At 45.7% G+C, this 23,740-nt stretch overlaps 1 protein-coding gene across 6 annotated transcripts in view; it reads right to left on the bottom strand.

The window, feature by feature from the left end:
- NUTF2 (nuclear transport factor 2) overlaps window positions 1-20,146 on the bottom strand; it is a 57,048-nt gene extending 36,902 nt beyond the window's left edge. The window contains exon 1 of one of the 6 annotated variants that reach the window (XM_073307241.1): window positions 19,964-20,146. The gene's annotated coding sequence lies outside the window, so the exon portion shown is untranslated. Of the gene's footprint in view, window positions 1-11,557; window positions 11,578-18,821; window positions 19,081-19,295; window positions 19,399-19,625; window positions 19,854-19,963 lie in introns of those variants that run through there. The other 5 variants (XM_073307243.1, XM_073307239.1, XM_073307240.1 and 2 more) reach the window with 5 other exon arrangements.
- Between the last annotated feature and the right edge of the window lie 3,594 nt (window positions 20,147-23,740).

Raw genomic sequence — 23,740 nt, 5'->3', positions numbered from 1 at the left:
TTATTTGAGCATAAGCTTTTGTGAGCTACAGCTCACTTCATCCGATGCATGCAATGGAAAATATAGTGGGGAGATTTTATATACACAGAGATCATGAAACAATGGGTGTTACCATACATGCTGTAACGAGAGTGATCAGGTAAGGTGAGCTATTACCAGCAGGAGAGAAAAAAACCTTTTGTAGTGATCATCAAGGTGGGCCATTTCCAGCAGTTGACAAGAACGTCTGAGGAACAGTTTTGGGGCGGGGAATAAACATGGGGAAATGGCTTTACTTTGTGTAATGACACATCCACTCCTGGTCTTTATTCAAGCCTAAGTTAATTGTATCCAGTTTGCAAATTAATTCCAATTCAGCAGTCTCTCGTTGGAGTCTGTTTTTGAAGTTTTTTTGCTGAAGAATTACAACTTATGTCTGTAATCGAGTGACCAGAGAGATTGATGTGTTCTCCGACTGGTTTTTGAAGGTTATACTTCCTGACGTCTGATTTGTGTCCATTTATTCTTTTACATAGAGACAGTCCGGTTTGGCCTATGTACATGGCAGAGGGGCATTGCTGGCACATGATGGCATATATCACACGGGTAGATGTGCAGGTGAACAAGCCTCTGATAGTGTGGCTGATGTGATTAGGCCCTATGATGGTGTCTCCTGAATAGATATGTGGACACAGTTGGCAGTGGGCTTTGTTGCAAGGATAGGTTCCTGGGTTAGTGTTTTTGTTGTATGGTTGCTGGTATTTGCTTCATGTTGGGGGGCTGTCTGTAAGCAAGGACTGGGCTGTCTCCCAAGATCTGTGAGAGTGATGGGTCGTCCTTCAGGATCGGTTGTAGATCCTTGATGATGTGTTGGAGAGGTTTTAGTTGGGGGCTGAAGGCGATGGCTAGTGGCGTTCTGTTATTTTCTTTGTTGGGCCTGTCCTATAGTCGGTAAATTCTGGGTACTCTTCTGGCTCTGTCCATCTGTTTCTCTACTTCAGTAGGTGGGTACTGTAGTTGTAAGAAAGCTTGATAGAGATCTTGTAGGTGTTTGTCTCTGTCTGAGGGGTTGGAGCAATTGCGGTTGTATTGTAGAGCTTGGCTGTAGACAATGGATCGTGTGGTGTGGTCTGGATGAAAGCTGGAGGGATGTAGGTAAGCAGAGCAGTCAATAGGTTTCCGGTATAGGGTGGTATTTATGTGACCATTGCTTATTAGCACCGTAATGTCCAGGAAGTGGATCTCTTGTGTGGACTGGTCCAGGCTGAGTTTGATGGTGGGATGGAAATTGTTGAAATCATGGTGGAATTCCTCAAGGGCTTCTTTTCCATGAGTCCACGGTCTCCCACAGTATTCTTGTCAGCAAGTTAAGGAAGTATGGGCTGGATGAATGCACTATAAGGTGGGTAGAAAGCTGGCTAGATTGTTGGGCTCAACGGGTAGTGATCAATGGCTCCATGTCTAGTTGGCAGCCGGTATCAAGTGGAGTGCCCCAAGGGTCGGTCCTGGGGCCGGTTTTGTTCAATATCTTCATAAATGATCTGGAGGATGGTGTGGATTGCACTCTCAGCAAATTTGCGGATGATACTAAACTGGGAGGAGTGGTAGATACGCTGGAGGGGAGGGATAGGATACAGAAGGACCTAGACAAATTGGAGGATTGGGCCAAAAGAAATCTGATGAGGTTCAATAAGGATAAGTGCAGGGTCCTGCACTTAGGACGGAAGAACCCAATGCACCGCTACAGACTAGGGACCGAATGGCTAGGCAGCAGTTCTGTGGAAAAGGACCTAGGGGTGACGGTGGACGAGAAGCTGGATATGAGTCAGCAGTGTGCCCTTGTTGCCAAGAAGGCCAATGGCATTTTGGGATGTATAAGTAGGGGCATAGCGAGCAGATCGAGGGACGTGATCGTTCCCCTCTATTCGAAATTGGTGAGGCCTCATCTGGAGTACTGTGTCCAGTTTTGGGCCCCACACTTCAAGAAGGATGTGGATAAATTGGAGAGAGTCCAGCAAAGGGCAACAAAAATGATTACGGGACTGGAACACATGAGTTATGAGGAGAGGCTGAGGGAGCTGGGATTGTTTAGCCTGCAGAAGAGAAGAATGAGGGGGGATTTGATAGCTGCTTTCAACTACCTGAAAGGGGGTTCCAAAGAGGATGGCTCTAGACTGTTCTCAATGGTAGCAGATGACAGAACGAGGAGTAATGGTCTCAAGTTGCAGTGGGGGAGGTTTAGATTGGATATTAGGAAAAACTTTTTCACTAAGAGGGTGGTGAAACACTGGAATGCGTTACCTAGGGAGGTGGTAGAATCTCCTTCCTTAGAGGTTTTTAAGGTCAGGCTTGACAAAGCCCTGGCTGGGATGATTTAACTGGGAATTGGTCCTGCTTTGAGCAGGGGGTTGGACTAGATGACCTTCTGGGGTCCCTTCCAACCCTGATATTCTATGATTCTATGATTCCAGATGATGAAGATGACATCAATGTAGCTCGAGTTGGGGCATTAGAGGACGAGAACTGAGGAAGCATTGTTCTAAGTCAGCCATAAAAATGTTGGCATACTGTGGGGCCATGCGGGTACCCATAGCAGTGCTGCTGATTTGAAGGTATACATTGTTCCCATTACATTACGCTTGAATAAAGACTGGGAGTGGATATATCATTACACAAAGTAAAACTATTTCCCCATGTTTATCCCCCTCCCCTGTTCCTCACACGTTCTTGTCAACTGCTGGAAATGGCCCACCTTGATGATCACTACAAAAGGGTTTTTTTTCTCTCCTGCTGGTAATAGCTCACCTTACCTGATCACTCTCGTTACAGTGTGTACGGTAACACCCATTGTTTCATGATCTCTGTGTATACAAAATCTCCCCACTGTATTTTCCCACTGCATGCATCTGATGAGGTGAGCTGTAGCTCACGAAAGCTTATGCTCAAATAAATTGGTTAGTCTCTAAGGTGCCACAAGTCCTCCTTTTCTTTTTGCGGATACAGATTAACACGGCTGCTACTCTGAAATATAAAGTCAGCGCTGTACACTTTGTATTCTGCGTTGTAGTAGAAATCAATATATTTGAAAATGTAAAAGAAATCCAAAAATATTTAATAAATTTCAATTGGTATTCTATTGTTTAACAGTACGATTAATTGCGATTAATTTTTTTGACTTAATCGCGTGAATTACCTGCAATTAATTGACCACCAGAACCCAGATCCTTTTCAGCAGTACTACTGCCTAGCCACTTATTCCCCATTTTGTAGCTGTGAAAAATCCTCAGGAAGGATTTTTCCTCCCTAAAGCTGTGTCTGCATTACGGACCTTATAGCTGTACCACTGCAGCTACAGTGCTGTAAGGTCTCCTGCATAGCTCCTCTAAGCCGGGGAAGGGAGCTCTCCCGCTAGCATAAATAAACCACCCCCAACAAGAAGCAATAGCTATGTTGGCAGGAGAGCATCTCCCACCAACATAGCACTGTCCACACCGGCATTTTTGTCTGTGAAACTTATGTCGGTCAGGGGTGTGCCAACGAAAGTGGTGGTGTCGGCAAAGCCTCAGTGTAGCACTTTGCCCTTGTCTTTACATTTATTTTTGTTGATTTCAGACCAATTCTCCAATTTGCCAAGGTCATTCTGAATTCTAATCCTGTCCTCCAAAGTGCTTGCAACCCCACACTGTTTGGTGTCATGTGCAAATTCTATAAGCATACCCTCCACTCCATTATCCAAATTATAATGAAAATATTCACTAGTATTGGACCCAGGACAGACCCCGTGAGACCCTATTAGATACACCCTCCCAATCTGACAGCAAACCATCTCTCCGAGTAGTCTTTCAACCAGTTGTGCACGCACCTTACAGTATTTTCATCTAGACCACATTTCCCTAGTTTGCTTATGAAAATGTCACATGGGACTGAATCAAAAGCCTGACTAAAATCAAGATACCACATCTATTGTTCCCCCCCCGCCCATCCACTAGGCCAGTAAACCTGCCAAAGAAGGAAATTAGGCTGGTTTGGCAGGACTTCTTGGAAAAAAAAAAAAAAAACCACACACACCATGTCAGCTATTCCTTTTAACGAAGGCTGCATGTCTGTCACGGAGGTCACGGATTCTGTGACTTTCCATGACCTCCATGACTTTTGCAGCAGCTGCCCGAGACAGGCAGCCCCAAACTGCTGCTGCTGGCTCAGGGTGTGTGAGAGGAGGCTAGTGCAGGTGGTTAAGGGAGGGGGCACTTACCTTGGGGAGAGGGGCTCCTCAGTTCCCACTGGCATGGCCCACCTGCCACTCCTAGGCGGCAGAGGGGCCCAGGGTGGGGCTCAGTGCTGTACGCCCCGCAGCTCACGTTGGCTGCGGTTTCTGGCCAATGGGAGCTGCGGCAGCCAGTGTTGTGGCGAGAGCAGTGGAACCAGGCCCCTGGCTCTGCCACCTAGGAACTGGAGGGACGTGGAGCTGGGTAGGAAGCCCCTGCCAGCCCTTCCTCCCAGTACCAGCAGGGGTCCCGGGCCACATCCCCCAGCACCTGTGGTGCCCCTGGACTGCCCCACCCCGAGCAACCACGGCCCCCTGCCCAAGTTTTAGTCAAGGTGCGTATTTTTAGTAAAAGTCATGGACAGGTTACTAAAAATACCAGTTACTAAAACGTAGCCTTACTTATAATCTTATTATCCTCTAAATTGTCCTTATAAATTCATTGAGTGGACAGACTGGTTAATTTGAGCTGTTTCCATTGCCCACTGTATTTTCCACTGAATGCATCCGATGAAATGAGCTGTAGCTCACGAAAGCTTATGCTCAAATAAATTGGTTAGTCTCTAAGGTGCCACAAGTCCTCCTTTTCTTTTCACTCAAAGTGAGTCTCTTCTGTTGAGATGAGCTTTCATTACATTGTGGCTAAAATTGAGCAGAATCAGTCTGAGCTGTCTGCTTCCGTGGGTGCAGAGAGCTAACTAGAGGAGACAAACACTTGGTTGTCTTGTCTTAGTTTAGGCCACTGTTCTTCACTGGGGCTCTAGAGGGCATTGGGAGTACTTTATGCCACAGCCTGTGCTTGTCTTTCCCGGGTGGTGAAGGCCAAATACAGTGAGAAAAGCATTCACAGCTGGCAGGGATTTTCAAACACCTCAAGATTGGTTTGGGGGTTATTTGTTCTGCCCTGAGGATTCTCTTCTGTGGTGCTCTGCAGGTTAACAAGCATATGGAGACACTCGAAGGGCTAGGAAAGAGGCATGAGCATAGTGATTTCAAAATGCCAATAAGAAAGGGAGGACTTGTGGCACCTTAGAGACTAACCAATTTATTTGAGCTTTCGTGAGCTACAGCTCACTTCATTGGATTCATACTGTGGAAAATACAGATGTTTGTTTTTATACACACAAACCATGAAAAAATGGGTGTTTATCACTACAAAAGGTTCTCTCTCCCCCCACCCCACTCTCCTGCTGGTAATAGCTTATGTAAAGTGATCACTCTCCTTACAATGTGTATGATAATCAAGGTGGGCCATTTCCAGCGAAAATCCAGGGTTTAACAAGAACGTGGGGGGGGGGGGGAAGAGGGGTTAGGAAAACGAGGGGAAATAGGTTACTTTGCATAATGACTTAGCCACTCCCAGTCTCTATTCAAGCCTAAGTTAATTGTATCCAATTTGCAAATGAATTCCAATTCAGCAGTCTCTCGCTGGAGTCTGGATTTGAAGTTTTTCCTGTTGTAATATTGCAACTCTCATGTCTGTAATTGCGTGACCAGAGAGATTGACGTGTTCTCCGACTGGTTTATGAAAGTTATAATTCTTGACGTCTGATTTGTGTCCATTTATTCTTTTACGTAGAGACTGTCCAGTTTGACCAATGTACATGGCAGAGGGGCATTGCTGGCACATGATGGCATATATTACATGGGTAGATGTGCAGGTGAACGAGCCTCTGATAGTGTGGCTGATGTGATTAGGCCCTGTGATGGTGTCCCCTGAATAGATGTGGGCACAGTTGGCAACGGGCTTTGTTGCAAGGATAGGTTCCTGGGTTAGTGGTTCTGTTGTGTGGTTGCTGGTGAATATTTGCTTCAGGTTGGGGGGCTGTCTGTAGGCAAGGACTGGCCTGTCTCCCAAGATTTGGGAGAGTGTTGGGTCATCCTTCAGGATAGGTTGTAGATCCTTGATAATGCGTCGGAGGGGTTTTAGTTGGGAGCTGAAGGTGACGGCTAGTGGCGTTCTGTTATTTTCTTTGTTAGGCCTGTCCTGTAGTGGGTGACTTCTGGGAACTCTTCTGGCTCTATCAATCTGTTTCTTCACTTCCTCAGCTGGGTACTGTAGTTGTAAGAAAGCTTGACAGAGCTCTTGTAGGCGTTTGTCTCTGTCTGAGGGGTTGGAGCAAATGCGGTTGTATCGCAGAGCTTGGCTGTAGACGATGGATCGTGTGGTGTGGTCAGGGTGAAAGCTGGAGGCATGTAGGTAGGAATAGCGGTCAGTAGGTTTCCGGTATAGGGTGGTGTTTATGTGACCATCATTTATTAGCACTGTAGTGTCCAGGAAGTGGATCTCTTGTGTGGACTGGACCAGACTGAGGTTGATGGTGGGATGGAAATTGTTGAAATCATGGTGGAATTCCTCAAGAGCTTCTTTTCCATGGGTCCAGATGATGAAGATGTCATCAATATAGCGCAAGTAGAGTAGGTGCGTTAGGGGACGAGAGCTAAGCTATTACCAGCAGGAGAGTGGGGTGGGGGGAGAGAAAACCTTTTGTAGTGATAAACACCCATTTTTTCATGATTTGTGTGTATAAAAACAAACATCTTCTGTATTTTCCACAGTATGTATCCGATGAAGTGAGCTGTAGCTCACGAAAGCTCATGCTCAAATAAACTGGTTAGTCTCTAAGGTGCCACAAGCACTCCTTCTCTTTTTGTGAATACAGACTAACACGGCTGTTACTCTGAAACCTGTCAAAATGCCAATGACACCCAGCTCCCTCTTTCATGCAGTCCTGCCACCACTGTCGAACGTCTCACCTAACATTTGGTAGATTGGGGCGTGGATGAGGGGTAGGTGGCCAATACTCAATCTGGAGAAGAGAGGGAACAGCAGAAGGTTGGGGAAAAAAGAAAAAACACAAGAAGTGGCAAGGATCATCTGTCCTTTTGAGGGTCTCAGCCATTAGTTACTGGAGTCTGCAATCTAGGGGTACTATTTGACCTATGCCTGCTGTTGGGTGCAGCTCCCCACCCCTATCGCTGTTCAGCCCAGAGACCATTTCTTTTGGATGTAGACCTGGCTAACAGAATACAAACTTTTATACCCTCAAAACTATGTGACAGTGTAATCTGCACATGGCTAACCCTTTACTCTAGCCAGAAACTGCAGGCAGTGAAAAATACAGCAGCCCATTTGTAAACTGTCTCTCTCTGGGAGCAAAGCAGCAGTGCCCTGGGACCAGTTATCCATTTGGCTTCTGAGTGAAGTTGAAGGTTTTGGATTTAACCTATACAACTCTACATGGCTTGGGGCCTCCCTGCCTTAGACCCCGCCTTCTCCATTTCAAGCTGCCACAGAGCAGTCTGCAGTGTTCAAGTTGGAGCCCCAGCCATGTATGAAAGCAGCAGCTGTGAGCAGAGCATTCTCTTTGAGAAGGACATGCCAGCTCTACAAGACTTTGCTTACAACAGCACAGGGAGGTGGGATATCTTACTGCTCTCCTGCTGGACAGAACCTATAAATTACATTTCTAGGATGACAGGCTAGCTGTGGTATGCTCTCTTCCTGAAGCTAAGTGGTAGATTACAGCAAAGAAAGGGTCAGTACGAATAAAGACATTGCCCTGAGCTCTTAAAAGAGCAGTAGCTCCTATACTAGAAGATTTCAGACAGAGGGCCCGGGGAACAGCTTTTCAGCCACGTTGCCTCTTGTAAGAAAGAAGAAATCATGCAGCACTCTCTCCTCTGGTAAGTCCCCCAAACTTGAGTGACACATCTAGTCTCATTTACCATACATTGGTCCTAGCAACCAGCACGTACATTAAATACACTGAGCCCTTCTTTCTCATGTAGTGTGACTAACATTGTATTCAGACTTGTCACTTGGGAAAAGGACAAAGTGGGTCAGGTAATATTGGACTAACTTCTGATGGTGAAAGGTACAAGCTTTCAAGCTACACAGAGCTCTTCTTCAGGTTTGGGGAAGAAACATAAATATTCTCTTACATATGGAAAAAGAAAAGGAGTACTTGTGGCACCTTAGAGACTAACCAATTTATTTGAGCATAAGCTTTCGTGAGCTACAGCTCACTTCATCGGATGCATACTGTAGCTCACGAAAGCTTATGCTCAAATAAATTGGTTAGTCTCTAAGGTGCCACAAGTACTCCTTTTCTTTTTGTGAATACAGACTAACATGGCTGTTACTCTGAAATCTTACATATGGGTAATTCCAGAACCTGCAAAAGTTTAAGAGTTAGGAAAAGGGGGATCTTTGGGATTTGGGGAGAGACTAGTTTGTACATTCTGACCAGTAACACTGTTTTACCTGCATACTGAAGCACACCCAAAACAGCCTCTACAGTCTCTTTCTTGCAAGAAATGTAGAGAACCTCAGAATATTTAATGGTTATTTTTAGCTTTTTAGAGTACGCTAGAGTAGCCCTCCAGTAATAAAAATCCTAAGTATTGTCTGAAATGCTAAGCAAAGCTAGCATTTAAATATAAACAAACAATGTGGAAGTACCTAACTTCAATTGTTAATGAATACCAGACCCTGTAAGAGTTTATAGTTGACCATTCAGACGGAATCCAGGGATAGTCAACTGCAAAACTTGCCCAGTGCAGAATCATCAAATTCAGTCACCAAAGCCACATGAAGTCATACATGTCAGAGCAAAATTTTAGTCAATTCTTTGATTCAGAGGAGGCCAATGAAGAGGAAACAGACAGCCTAAAATGGAATATTCTGGCCACTGCATCTAAGTCACTACTACAGACTGCAAGCTGCTTAGTAGGAATAGCAGCAACTGAAGAATTGAGAGAGGTATTCCTAGAAAATTAGGCAGCACCATTTCCTCAAACTACGCAGAGTTCTATTTACTGAACTGATTTAAAACAAGCCAGAGTAACCACAGATGAAAACACTGCAACTAGGAAAGGACTACTTTAGGTTTTCTACACATTGCCCCAAAGCAAACATTCTTTAAGAACGGAGGAACTTTCCATTATGCGCACATACTTATTAACAAAATTACTTAAATAATAATAGTACTAACTTCAATCTTATCGGCACAACATTCCAACAAAAATAATGTCCTGGAAGTTCTAATGTTTAGTCGCAGGTATACCACCTCTGCCTTTTCAGGCCTTTCTATGGGCCTGGGAAAACCCGTATTCTATAAGGAAACGCCCTTTGATTGGTTCCTTTTTCTCATTCCCCTGCCTCCCGAAGAAGGGCAACCAATCACAGTTGCTGAACAGGATTGTTTAGGTACGCTGTAGCTGGCAGGAATGCAGGTGACCCTGCTCTGATTCCCAAGCCTGTGGTGGGGAGAGAAAAAAGGCAGTTCCCACAGGTACCAACTGCAACCCTTGGCCTGAAGAGTGAAGAGCTAGGTGCAAGAACCAAAACCCACCAATACATACACCGTTTCCCCCTCCCCACCCCCACTGCTGCAGGAGTAAGTGGTAGAAGACTTCTGAAAGTTAAGATGTAGAAAATTAAATGCTGAGGTTTGCTGTATGGGGGGAGCTGAGAATGGAATGCTCAGCTGGGAACCGGATGTAAAATGGCAGCATTGGGAGGAAAGAGAATTAAGCACTTGGTTAGGAAGGGGAAGCCAAATTAATTGAATGAAAAATTAGAAAGGGTTCAGAAGAGAGGTGCAAGAATTATCTGAGGTTCAGAAAACCTGCCTTATAGCAAGAAACTTTAGATGCGCCATCTATTTAGTTTGTCCAGGAGAAGGTTAAGAGACAATTCGATCATAGTCTAAAAGTACACAGGGAGAAGATTTCTGATACTTTAGGGTTCTTTAATCTAGCAAAGACAATGAAATGCAGTGGCTGAAAGCTGAATCTAGACAAATTCAGAATAAAAATAGGATGAATATTTTACTAGTGAGGGTAAGGAACCATTGAAATAACTGACCTATGCACTTGGTGGATTCTCTCTCACTTGTAGCCTTTAAACATAGACTGTGGTCTCTTTTGAAAAGATATGCTCAAGGTCATCCACAAGTTAGTGGGCTTGATACAGAAATCAGTGGGTGACATTTTTTGCTTATGGACTTTTGGCAGATGTGTGGCTGCCAGTAAGCCACATGCATTAGAAGACCATATAGATAAGAGCTGCTAGTCACAGTCTTGACACCATCATAGAGAAAGTCTTCCTAGATTGGGGTGGGCAAACTACGGCCCACAAGCCGTTTTAATCCAGCCCTCGAGCTCCTGCTGGGGAGCAAGGTCTGGGGCTTGCCCTGCTCCAGCACTCCAGCCAGGGAGCAGGGTTGTGGGCCGCTCTGTACGGCTTCTGGAAGCAGTGGCGTGGCATGGCCCGCCTCTGGCTCCTTCGCATAGGGGCAGCCCCTGCTCCAAGCACTGCCCCCCACAGCTCCCAATGGCCAGGAACTGCACCTTATGGGAGCTGCGGGAGCAGCGCCTGAAGACATGGCAGCGTGCAGAGCCGCCTGGCTGCACAGGAGCTGGAGGGGGGACATGCCGCTGCTTCTGGGAGCTGCTTGAGGTAAGCGCCGCCTGGAGCCTGCACCCATGAGCCACATCCCCAGACCCTGCCCTGATCCCCCTCCTACCCTCTAAACTCCTCAGTCTCAGCCCAGAGCCCCCTCCTGCACCCCAAACCCATCATCCTCAGCCTCACCCCAGAGCCTGCACCCCCAGCTGGAGCCCCCACCCCTCCCATGCCCCAATCCCCTGCCCCAGCCTGGAGCCCCCTCCCGCACCCTGAACTCCTCATTTCTGGCCCCACCCCGGAGCTCACACCCCCAGCCAGAGCCCTCACCCCCTCCCACACCCCAACCCCAATTCTGTGAGCATTCATGGCCCGCTAGAATGGCCTGTACCCAGATGTGGCCCTCAGACCAAAGTTTGCCCACTCCTGTCCTAGATGCTTTCCCAGGATAGTCATGAGCAGCTAAGTGGCTTAGAAACATTACGGTCTGTGGAAAGAGTGTGCCTACCTGCTCATTTTCAATGAGCCTTAGGCTATATCTCAGGACCGTGGTAAGTCAACCTACCCTGCGCAACTCCAGCTACATGAATTATGTAGCTGGAGTCGATGTACCTTAGGTCGAGTTACCGCGGGGTCTACACTGCAGGGTGTCGACAGGAGAAACTCTCCCGTCAACTTACTTTACTCTTCTCATCAGGGGTAGAGTACAGTGGTTGACTAGAGAGTGATCTGCTATCGATTCGGCCGGTCTTCACTAGACCTGCTAAATCGACTGCCGGTGGATTGATCTCAGAGCATCGATCCCAGCTATAGTATAGATGTAGCCTGGGCCACAAGGCTATATAGCTACTGTCTGACTTAAAAGTATTTTAAAGAAATATAATTCATGTTCAAGGACCTACGGAGTTAACATCTGATCATGAGGACCTCAGACTTGTCATCTTCAGGAAAGGATGGAAGTTCTTCCTTCACCTCAGACGAACTATGAGATAACATGTTTAGATCCCAAAAAGATACTTTATATGGTGTATGTAGGCTTGGAAGGATTAGATTTATATTGGTAAAGCAAGTAAATTTAAACATCATTTTCACACACAAACCAACACAAATATTTCCATCAATAATACTCGAAATTTACAGATGGGCAGAATAAGAAAAATGTTGCTTGGAACTGAAGAGTTTGATTTAAAGATATTTACCAGGGATGTTGGCAATTTGTGTTTTAACAGTTCTAAAACTTTAACTTTATGAACCTCAATGTTTGTCATTAAGGTATTATTGTCTGACATCCCCATAATTTCCCACAATGTGAAAATGAAAATCGATAAAAAATACAAAAAAAAATGCTTAAAATAAGCATTGATCTTAGCTGTCAAAATTCTAAAAATATAAAGATTGAATTCTGCAATGCCTAGGTATTTGTAATTGGTCTGTGCAATTCACTCTTGCAGAAGATTGTCAAGACAAATATTATGACAGTTAAAAAAAAGAGGATTGGAAAACTAGTTATTAACATCTCTAACTATGGAAGCTAAGATTGATATGTAATTAATTCTTATATATCAAGGTGTAAACTGAGTACCTGTAGAGACTTCTCTTCAGTGGACATGGAGAACAGCCCTTAACATATTTGAAGATTTATCAGGACCCACCCTCAGTCTTCATGTCCTTCTCCTAGACTCCTCCCCAAAAATCATTACTAAACAGCCAGCTAGACTTATTATTGGGTGAGGATTACTTTTATTCTTTCGAGGCTCAGCAATGTGTAGATAAAATCAGTCAATATTCATTTAAATTTTACTAAAACCAAAAGTTTTCTTCATAGTTGTATAGTCTTGGTGGCTGCGACAAAAGATGTTAAAAAGGAAATCTGCCTAAATACCAAATTCTCTCTCAACACTGGGAACTGCAGCTCAAGTTTGGCATTATTTAAAAACAAACAAAAAAAACAAAAAAAAACGCCACATGTAAACTTATCCCATTATCTAGTTGTGAAGATACTAGTATTTAATTGGTGACAGGTTTCAGTGGTAGCCGTGTTAGTCTATCAGCAAAAAAAAAAAAAAAAAGGGCGGGGTTAGGAGGAGTCCTTGTGGCACCTTAGAGACTAATAAAGTTATTTGGGCATAAGCTTTCGTGGGCTAGAACCCTTTTCATCAGATATATGAACTAAAAGATACAAGAGCAGGTATAAATACATGAAATGATGTAGGTTGCTTTACCAAGTGTTAGGTCAGTCTAACGATCAATTAACAGCAGAATACCAAGGGAGGAGAAGAAGTGAGCTGTAGCTCACGAAAGCTTATGCTCTAATAAATTGGTTAGTCTCTAAGGTGCCACAAGTCCTCCTTTTCTTTTTAAGGGAGGAGAAATAACTTTTGAAGTGGTAAGAGAGTGGCCCATTACAGACAGTTGAGAAGAAGGTGTGAGTAACAGTAGAGAGAAATTGGGGAAATTAAGTTTAGGTTTTGTAATGACCCAACCACTCCCAGTCTTTATTCAGGCCTAATCAGTTGGTATCTAGTTTGCAAATTAATTCCAGTTCTGCAGCTTCATGTTGTAGTCTGTTTTTGAAGAATTGCAACTTTGAGGTCTGTTATTGAGTGACCAGAGAGATCGGAGTGTTCTCCTACTGGTTTTTGAATGTTATGATTCCTGATATCAGATTTGTGTTCATTTATTTACTATTTACCTACAAGTCTTTACAAAAAGAACACAAGGAATTGTTGCTGGAGAGTAACTCCTTCCAGAACCGGAGGAATCCGAGGTACATACTATCCCAGAAGGAGCAGGTTGTTGCAGTGATATATTTAACTTTCAAGTAGCAGTTCTGCAACCACTCTCTCCATTTCTTACCACATAGGTAATTGTTTTGTTCCAATGGGATATTCCAATCTAATATGCTATATATGCCACAAATCCACACACATCACATAGAACTCAGCCAACTTGATGCAGGAGTGACTGGGTAAAATACTACAGCCTGAGCTATTATGCAGGAGGTCAGACCAGATTATCGGAATAGGTATTACGGCCAGAAAGGACCATTAAGAGAATTTCTGCTCCATTTGAGAACATACAAATACATTGCTCTTACAGTACATTTTTTTTGCAATTGTTTACAAAAGACAGCAGCAGCTATTGAAGTTCGCTGCTTGTATCAGGGCAAGCAGCTTCCTTCTCAGATCACACGAGAAAAAGAACACACACATGTGCACGCATGCTCTCGTTCAGTCAGAAAATACACATCTGGCCCTAGTTCAAGACTACCTGAACCTGTTATTTCTGTCCATGATACAGCCACTCAACCAGCCTCAGCTGAATTTACTCCACTCTCCATGGGTACAGGACCTCTGCTAAAACAGTGTAGCACTAACTGGACTACCCAAATATTGTAACAATACCTGAAGTCTAAAAATGCCAGATTTTGCCTTGCTCTGAACTCTCCAAATATGAGGCTCTTGCCATTTCTGTTCCCAATTCTCTTATTCTCCACTACCCCAGCCCCCAATGCTCAGCTCCTTTTGCGTCTTTTCTGTGACACAAATCACACAGGCAATATGAGGCACAGAGCTCCATGATGCACACGAGTAAAGTACCTTAGGCCTTATCTGCACTGAAGATTTGCCGCTTTAACTAGGCTAGTATAGTCCCCAGGGTGGACACAGTTATACCAATATAGCTTATTCTAGTTTGGCAAAACAAAATAAGCTATACTGGTATAACTGCATCTACACTAGGACTTTTACTGGCATAACTATGTCAACAACAAAAAAACAACTCACAGCTTACTAAAAGTTATGCCAGCAAAATTTTTTAAGTTTAGACCATACCTACCAGATCATGGAGGGGAAGTGGGGCGGGAGGTAGCATTGCTGAGTAGCATAGAAGGAAAACAATGTCAAATTCATAAATAACCGAAAAGAAAGTAGAACTGGGAGAGAAATTAATTTAAAGTGATAAGCAGTTAGACCAGTGGTGCCCAAACTTTTCCTGTTGTGCCCCCCTTACCAGTAATGGAATCTGTCTGCACCTCCCTCCATTACAGCAGTTGGTTCAGCAGAGGAGCTTGGGCTGAAGGCAAAGCTGAGGGCAGAACTGGGAATGCCGGAGAAGCTGGGACTAGAGACGGAGCCAGGCCCCACCGTGTCCCCTCCGAACATTCCTCCGTGCCCCCTAGGAGGGGAATGTCCCACACTTTGGGGATCATTGAGTTATACTAAACGACAAATAAGCAGGGTTCGTGTGTAACGGATAAAATTTTATGCAGTTTTGAAGTGAGAACAATAGACTATAGAAAAAACAGTATAAAGTAAAAGTTATGACACTTCAAATATCAAAATTAGTCTGGTGAAGCATGGTTTGTGTCATTAGAAATAAACATCAAATAGGACCTAGTGAATTTAGTCATTTAAAAAACAAACACTAATCATATATTCATAGACAAGAGTTGTAAGTGCACTGAAATCACTCCCACTTGTGCCTATATATTGTTTTCAGCATGTGTATTGGTTTGAGAAAGCATCCTGTACGTGGATGAAAGCCACAACCTTAAGTACAGTTTATAACTTTACTTTCTTGTATTTTTCTGCAAGTAACCTGCTCTTCATGCTCTAGCTAGACTATATATTTTAATCTGCTCCAGTAATTCAACCATTGTGGAAAATGGTAAGAAATCTTGATTTATTAAGAACAAAAGAATGGCCATACTGGCTCAGACCAACGGCCCATCTAGCCCAGTATCCTGTCTGCGGACAGTGGCCAGTGCCAAGTGCTTCAGAGGGAATGAACAGAACAGGCAATCAAATGATCCATCCTATCATCTACTCCGAGTTTCTGGCAATGGATGACAAGTTCTCTAGTTCTCTCAGACTACCAATGATCAAGAAATAGTTTAGACTTTTACCACTTATGGCCATTTAAATGGGTTTTTTTCAGCAGTTTCTCTTTTTAAGAGGAGATTATTCACACAGAGATAATTAAGTATCAGTTTCTGCTCTGAAACACAAATGTGTAGTGTACTAACATGTGGTGGTCCAATTAGTATTTTATTTCAGCTGAACTACTATTGAATCTAGTCATCCATAAAGCAATCTGTATACAAAGGGAAAACTGACTCAGTTAAATCTGGTTAGGTACAGTGGATCTAATACAGGGATGCAATATTTTGATATTACCAGTATGTTTTAAAATATTAACATCTTATCACAATTCAGTTTTTACAATTGCATAAGACTCCAATCCAGATTAAACTTCCAAGTGCAGTTCATCAAGAGAGTGCAAGGAAAAACTTGCTTTAAAAAAGGCAGTTCTACCAAGAACTGGTAAGCTACTTCTGAAAATGTTTCTCATGACAATTTATAAATACACTCAGTCAACTCGAATATTTGAAAACATTTTGGTCTTCGTGTCATAACCTGTCAGACAGTAATAGTCCCAGTCAGGGATACAGTAAAGGAGAAAGCCTAACAACTCATTTTCTAGGCCCTGGATGCTGGCTCTCGTCTAATCCTAAAAAGACGAGAGGTTCTGTTGCTATGGCCAGCTGGGAGGTAGCCTTGTATTCATGAAGGACGTTACAGTTACAATCTCCTCCTAATGAGTTTGTTTCATCTCCAGTACAGAGACAGCTCTCAGTGTAATGCACACTTACACAGTAAGATATGAATAGCCATCTGCCATAACAACATTTGAATCATTCATCTGTGAAACAGAGGATAATATGGCTATGAAAGAGAATAAAACAAGGAACCAGAATTTACCTCCTTGGTTTGGGGAGCTGACATTCACATTGAGTGCTCTCCTAGCTAGAATCTGTAGAGTCCTCTTGTCCACTAGCTCTTGCTCTTAATCTAGTCTTGAATTTTGCCTCTTTTATTAAGTGTTAGTGGCCTTCTGACAAGTTGTAGGTTAGGCGTTATGAATTTCAGGTTCATCTTTTGTTACTCAACAAAACAAACAATAGATTGCTTCTGATCACATAACATGAATAACTTGAGAAAACCATCCAAGTAAAGACAATGCAAAAAATAGAGCTGTAAATTCAATTTACAGCTCTGATAGCACTTAGTACTTTACATTTGCAAAACACTATACCCATATCCTCACAACATACATGTAGTGCAGGGGTGGGAAAACTTTTTGGCCTGAGGGCCATATCTGGGTGGGGAAATTGTATGAGGGCCATGAATGTAGGGCTGGGGCAGGGGGTTGGGGTGTGGGAGGGAGTGCAGGGTGAGGGAGGGAGTCAGGGCAGGGGGCTCAGGCTCCAGCCCAGCGCCGCTTACTTCGAGCAGCTCTGGGGTGGCAGCGGCATGCAGCAGAGCTAAGGCAGGCTCCCTGCCTACCCTGGCAGTGACCAGCATGTCTGGCAGTGGTTTTAGGGGTGGGACGGGACAGGCGGCTCCGCTGCACACTGCCCTCGCCTGTGGATACCACGCCCGAAGCTCCCATTGGCTGCAGTTCCTGGTTCCCCCTTCCCGCCCCGCAGCTCCCATGGGCCAGGGAGGGGGGGGGGGGAGAGAGAGTATCTGCAGGTGAGGGCAGGGCACAGAGCCCTCTTCCCCACCTTGCAGGGGCCAAAGGGACATGGTGCCACAGGGCTGGCAATCCCTTGGGCCAGATTCAGTCCGCTGGCTGTAGTTTGCCCTCCCCTGATGTAGTGCAAACATTGTTCCCATCTTACACATGGGAAAAAAAGAAACAGAGAAAGTTACTTGCCCAAGATCTTACAAGTCAGTGACACTGATGGAATTAGTACTCAGGATCGCCTCACTTCTAACACTATGCACCACCTTTCAGATACGGACAGAAATGGAATGCAATACACTGGAAATACCGGAGAGAGAATTATTATAAAGGCATCTCAAGAGGGATAATGAATTATTATGGGTCTAAACAGCAGCTCTCTGAAGAACTATATGTACAGCTGAGTTATTACAAGGACAGGACAGACTACAGTTAAAGCAAGAAGCATTCCTAGATGGAAAAGATTCCAGAAATCTCAATGTAATGCTTTCCAATAGGAAGAGTGTACAAAAAACAATAACTGTAACAAGAACAACAGGGAGTCTGGTGCCACCTTAAAGACTAACAGATTTATTTGGGCATAAGCTTTCGTGGGTAAAAAAATCCACTTCCATATTCACTTTCTCCACAGTAGTCATGATTGTATTGTCCTTTATCAACCCCCCTCAGTCATCTTTCTTCCAAGCTGAACAGACTCTCTTCATGGGGAAGCTGTTCCATACCCCAATCATCTGCTCTTACTATTTCCAATTCTAATATATCCTTTTTGAGATGGGCTGACCAGAACTGCATGCAGTATTCAAGGTGTGGTCATATCATGGGTTTAAATAGTGGCATTATGATATTTTCTGTCTTATTATTGATCCCTAGCCTAATAGTTCTTAATGTTGTTAAAAAAAACACAAAAAACTGACTGTTGCTGCACATTGAGCAGATGTTTTCAGAAAGCTATCCATGATGAGTCCAGGATGTCTTTCTTGAGTGATAAAAGCTAACAGACTCCATCATTTTGTATGTATAGTTGGGTTTATGTTTCCCAATGTGCATCATTTTGCATTTATTGACACTAAATTTCATCTCCTGTTTTTTTGCCCAGTCACCCAGTTTTGCGAGTTCCCTTTGTAACTCTTCGCAGTCTACTTTGGACCTTATTATCTTGAGTAATTTTGTATTGTCCACAAACTTTGCCACTTTGCTGTTTACTCTTTTTTTTCCAAATCATTTATAAATATGTTGAACAGCACTGGTACCAGTACAGATCCTTAGGATACCCTGCTGTTTACTTCTCTCCACTGCGAAAAATGACCATCTATTCTTAACTTTTCCCCCTTGTCTTTTAACAAGTTACTGATTCATGAGAGGACCTTCTCTCTTATCCCAGCACTCCTTACTTCGCTGAAGAATCTTTGGTGAGGGACCTCGTCAAAGGCTTTATAAAATCCCAACTACGCTATATCCACTGGATCCCCCTTGTCCACGTTTGTTGACCCCCTCAAAGAATTTTAATAGATTGGTGAAGCACAACTTCCTTTCACAAAAGCCACCTTGACTCCTCCCCAACAAATCCTGTTCCTGGATGTATCTGATCATTCTGTGCTATAGTTTAACCAGTTGGCCCGGTACTGCAGGCAGGCTTACCGGCCTGTAGTTGCCAGGATCGCCTGCAGACCCCTTGTTAAAAGCGGGCGTTACATTATCTGCCCTCCAGCCCCCGGTACAGAGGTACTGCTTCCAGCCACGGGTTTCCTACCACACCGAGTAGCTCTGCAGCTTCACAGCGGACATAGTCCAGAGCCGGCCACAGGTGACCAGCCTGGGCTCGGCCCCTGTGGCCAGCGGGGCTGCTGGCAGCGACTCCCGCCGCACTGTGCAGGGGCCCGGCCCGCGCGGCCCCGAGAAGGGCAGCTCCGCGCGGGGCTGGGGCGAGTCACCGCGCTGCCCTGGAGCCCCCGCCCCTCCTGTCAGGGCGCAGCGGGCTGGGCGGGCGGCAGTAGACCGCCGGCTCCCGCTCCCACCGCGCCAAGGCCCGCGGAGCCGCCCCCTCGCCACACCGCGATGCTGCCCGGGCCGGCTCCGGCCCGCAGCTCCGCTCCCGCTGCCCAGCCCGCCTACTTGGGGCCCGCACTCACCGCGCGGCTCCCACGATGGCGGCGGCACCGAGCGCGGCCTGAACCCACTGAGCCGCCTTCCCCCGCGCTCCCCGCCCCGCCCGGGCACGCCCATCCCCCCGTGGCACGCCGGGAAAGCGAGTCCTGCCGCAGCCAATAAACAGCCCCGGCTGGGAGCGCGCGGACTACCATTCCCGGCGTGCCACGCGTCACGGCCGCCCACCGACTCCCAGCTTGAATGAAAGGCAACGAAACAACATTCTGCCGTTAGCGCGCTTTAGCCGCAGAGCGTTGTGGGATAGTGGCGGAGCGCGGCGCTGTGGGTTTCCTTTACCTCAAAACTCCGCTCTTGGCGGGACTCGGCCTAGCCCGGCAGCCGCTTGGGGACAGCGCGGGGTCAGCTGCTCTGCGGGGCGAGGGGTCCCCGTGGAGGGCCTGGCCTGGCTTGGCCGCCCCGCTCTCCTTCGGGGTGGGGCTCAGCTGTCAGCGCCGCCGGCTCCAGCGCTGCCGTACAGGGAGCAGCCGCTCTGGCGGGGCCGGGGCCTAAGAACAGTCGGTCCCCGGTCCCCCTTCCCTTCTGCCCCCTGAGCCCGCACACCCTGATCCGCGGCACTGCCTCCCTCTCTTCCAGCAGCGGCATCACCCTCGCCTTGCAAGCCGCTGTACACTCACCCGCCTCCGCGAGGCCCCTGCTCTCTCCGCCCCTCCTCCCTGCTCTCTTCTAGTGTCTCTTGAGTCTTGGCGTCACACCTTCCCTCATGCTGCCTTTCGCTGGGACACGCTCCCATTTCTACTTGGCCAAGCAGCCTCTAATATCTCCTTCAGCGCTCTCCTTAAACCCCATCTTCTTCTTCCAGGGGGAAGTGACATCATCTACCACGGTGGTGCTGGTGGCATAGGTTCTCTGCCTCCTGAAATCCATGCACCCCAAAGAAACTAGTCCATTAGTTGCCTAATGGCCACTCCTAAATGGAGGCAAAGACTAGAGAGCTATTTTGTCAAGAAAATTCATCCCAGACTGGAGGGGAAGACATAGTGGTGCCTAATCTTAGAAGGGCAGAAAAAGAAATGGAAAAATACCAACCAAACAGTTAAACAAAGGAACTTTTGCAAGAATTCAAAGCAATGGAAACTGATTTTCTTACTAAATGCCTGGCTGTTAAGGAAAAGAAGAGAGAGCTGATTTTGATGATAGGATAAGGACTTCTGATGTGGGAGTCATGAGAAAGTGGACACAGCGGTCCATCTGCAGTTGTGAGTGAAGCAAGAGGTAAGGAGAAAGGAGGGAAACGGTGCAGATGAAGAATGTTAGAATCAAATGGAAAGTGTGGAAAAGAGAAAACTTGTTTTATTGCTCCAAAGTATTCTTAAAGACTTGCTAAATTTAAACTTAGCAAAAGCTGCAGTGGCCCACTGAGCCCTTTTCTCCCCTCCTGCAGTGGGAAGCTATCCTGTAGACATAATAGTGCAGTGATGCTATTTCAACAGAAAGAGGTAATCATGGAAGAAGGTGAGAGAATAAAAATGTCCATACAAGAACATAGTCTGATGTTTCTAGACCTCTTGGCCATGAGTGAGCCAAATGAAGGAATTGGGTAAAGTTATTAAATCAATCTGAAAAATGAACAGATGTGATTTTCCCCATAAAGCTCACCTAACTTTCAAAACAAGAGTTATATTGAAAAATCTGAAAAAGAAATACTCCCTGGGAATGGCAAGTGAAGAAACAATGAGACTGGAAGGGGCAAGGTAGGCCTCTGGCAAATAATGAAGCCCCAAAGGAGAAGAATCCTAAAGCGGGGCAGGGGAAGTATGAACCAACACAACTCCACTGGAAACGTGCACAATTCAGTAAAGTGGCAGACAGCCACTAATGACACATAACAGAGAGGGTTTATAAGAAGGGTTTATAATTATATGGAAATGAAAAATGCAGAAACAGGTATTTAGAGCTGTGAGGTTCAGGATTTTGAGAAATAATCCAGCCACTGTCTTGGACCTCATGCAAGGAGTGGTCAGAGCTCCCCCAGCTTCCAGGCAGCATAAGGGCCATGAAACCATGGTTTAAGCCCTGAAGATTCCCAGCTTTCCACAGGTCATCCCAGGAGGCTTCTACCTGACTCCTGTCGCAGTGACCGCAACTGGGATGAGACTTTCTTTTCTTTTGTGCTCATGAGTTCTGCCTCCCAGAGCAGTTGGCTGGACAGAGGCAGGACTGCGGTTGAAAGCTGAGGAAGCTAGGGTGCTGCTGGAGTGGGAGAGACAAAAGGAATGGAGCCACAGTGCAGTATTGAATGCAGCAGGCAGCTTCCCTCAGTAAATTCCCAGGCTTGTTAGTGGGCGTCTTTCCCCCTGAAAACATAATCGCATCCCCTGACAATCCCTTGGCTCCTCACAGCTTAGAGCTGGTGACTGCAGGTGGCTGATGCCATCCTTGGGCTGGAAGCCTGGATGAGCAGTGACCTGGGCAGCCAATTTCCTGTTTCTCTTCCTCTGGCTGGGCCACAGGCCCATTCTTCGGATGAAAGGGGGCTCTGTGCTCTCTCCCTGGGCTTTCCCCACAGAGCTGCCAAGTCACTAGTTTTTAGATGGAGAGTCCATCAATCTGGTCAACCTTGGTCAACCTGTGGAACTTGTTTTCAGGAGATGTTGTGAAGATCAAAACTATAAGGGGGTTAAAATAAATTAGATAAGTTTACAGAGGATAGGTCTATCAATGGCTGTTAGCCAAGATGGTCAGGGACCCAACCCCATGCTCTGGGTGTCCCTAAACCTCTGACTGCCAGATGCTGGAACTGGATGATAGGTGATGTATCACTCAGGGATTGCCTGTTCTGTTCTTTACCTCTGTAGCACCTGGCATTGGCCACTCTTGGAGTACAGAATCCTAGGCTAGATGGACCATTGATCTGACCCAGTATGGCCATTCTTATGTTCCCCCTCCAGCTCTCCTGCCATGTCGAGCTTTCTGGCTGCCCAACTGAGCTGTGTTCTGTGCCTTACACCTACTGCTGCAGGGAAGGAAGGAAGCACAACTATCAGCAGCAAGCAAAGATAATCCTTTCTCCACCAGCCCTGACTGCAGGGGGCTGTATATCATGGGTAGGGCTCCCTCTCCCTGACTGGTCAGAAGCTGCAGCTGCCTTCCACTCCATGGAGGGCAGTGCTTTCAGAGGAAAAGAAGAACCCGTCAGCTATTGAGAGGAGCGGAGCTCCAGGAGCTGTTTTGTTTGAAGATTTTGTGAGGAGGGGCAGAGTACTGATTGTGTGAGGGGCTGAATGCTGGGTGGCTTGTGGAGGGAGGAGAGAGTTGCATTGTGGGGATGTTTTGCTTCTGGGAAAACTGTTCAGACATTTCAGAGTAACAGCCGTGTTAGTCTGTATTCGCAAAAAGAAAAGGAGTACTTGTGGCACCTCACGAAAGCTTATGCTCAAATAAATTGGTTAGTCTCTAAGGTGCCACAAGTACTCCTTTTCTTTTTGTTCAGACATTGTCTCCCAAATGGTTTCCAGGCACAGGCAGATCTCGTTGCCCTTCAATTTCCAGTTCAATCTGTGGGCTGGGAGTTGCTGCTGCAGCTGTCTGGGCTGGGCTCCAGCCCTTTGATGTGAGGGAGAACAGGGGCAGCAGCAGCTGCTGCTTCCTGGTTCTGTATTAATAGTGGTAGTAGCAGAGGTATTCTCCAAAATGAGATCCAGATGGGAGACCCATTGTGCTGGGTGCTGTATAAACACACTCAAGAGACAATGACTACCCTGGCGAGTTTACATAAGAATATAAGAATGGCCATACTGGGTTAGACAACTGGTCCATTTAGCCCAGTATCCTGTATTCCAACAGCGACTGGTGCCAGTTGCTTCAAAAGGAATGAACAAAACAGTACAGAGTGGTAGCTGTGTTAGTCTGTATCAGCAAAAACAACGAGGAGTCCTTGTGGCACCTTAGAGACTAACAAATTTATTTGGGCATAAGCTTTCCTGGGCTAGAACCCACTTCATGCATGGAGTGGAAAATACAATAGCAGGTATATTTATACATAATACATGAAAAAATGGGAGTTGCCTTACCAGGTGGGGGGGGGGTCAGTCTAACGAGACAATTAAATTATCAGTAGAATACCAAGGTAGGAAAAATCACTTTTGTTGTGGTAATGAGGGTGGCCCATTTCAAACAGTTGGGAAGAAGGTGTGAGTAACAGCAGGGGAACATTAGTATGGTAAAATTAGGTTTGGTAATGACTCATCCACTCAGTCTTTATTCAGGCCTAACTTGATGGTGTCCAGTTTGCAAATTAATTCCAGTTCTGCAGTTTCAAGTTGGGAATCTGTTTTTGAAGTTTTTTTGTTGAAGAATTGCCACTTTTAAGTCTGTTTATTGAATGACCAGGGAGGCTGAAGTGTTCTCCTACTGGTTTTTGAATGTTGTAATTCCTAATGTCAGATTTGGGT

Source organism: Lepidochelys kempii, chromosome 12, assembly GCF_965140265.1.
Source record: "Lepidochelys kempii isolate rLepKem1 chromosome 12, rLepKem1.hap2, whole genome shotgun sequence".
Classification (NCBI taxonomy): Eukaryota; Metazoa; Chordata; order Testudines; family Cheloniidae; genus Lepidochelys; species Lepidochelys kempii.
Note: the sequence above shows the minus strand (reverse complement) of the source record. Positions and strands in the feature narration are given on the sequence as shown.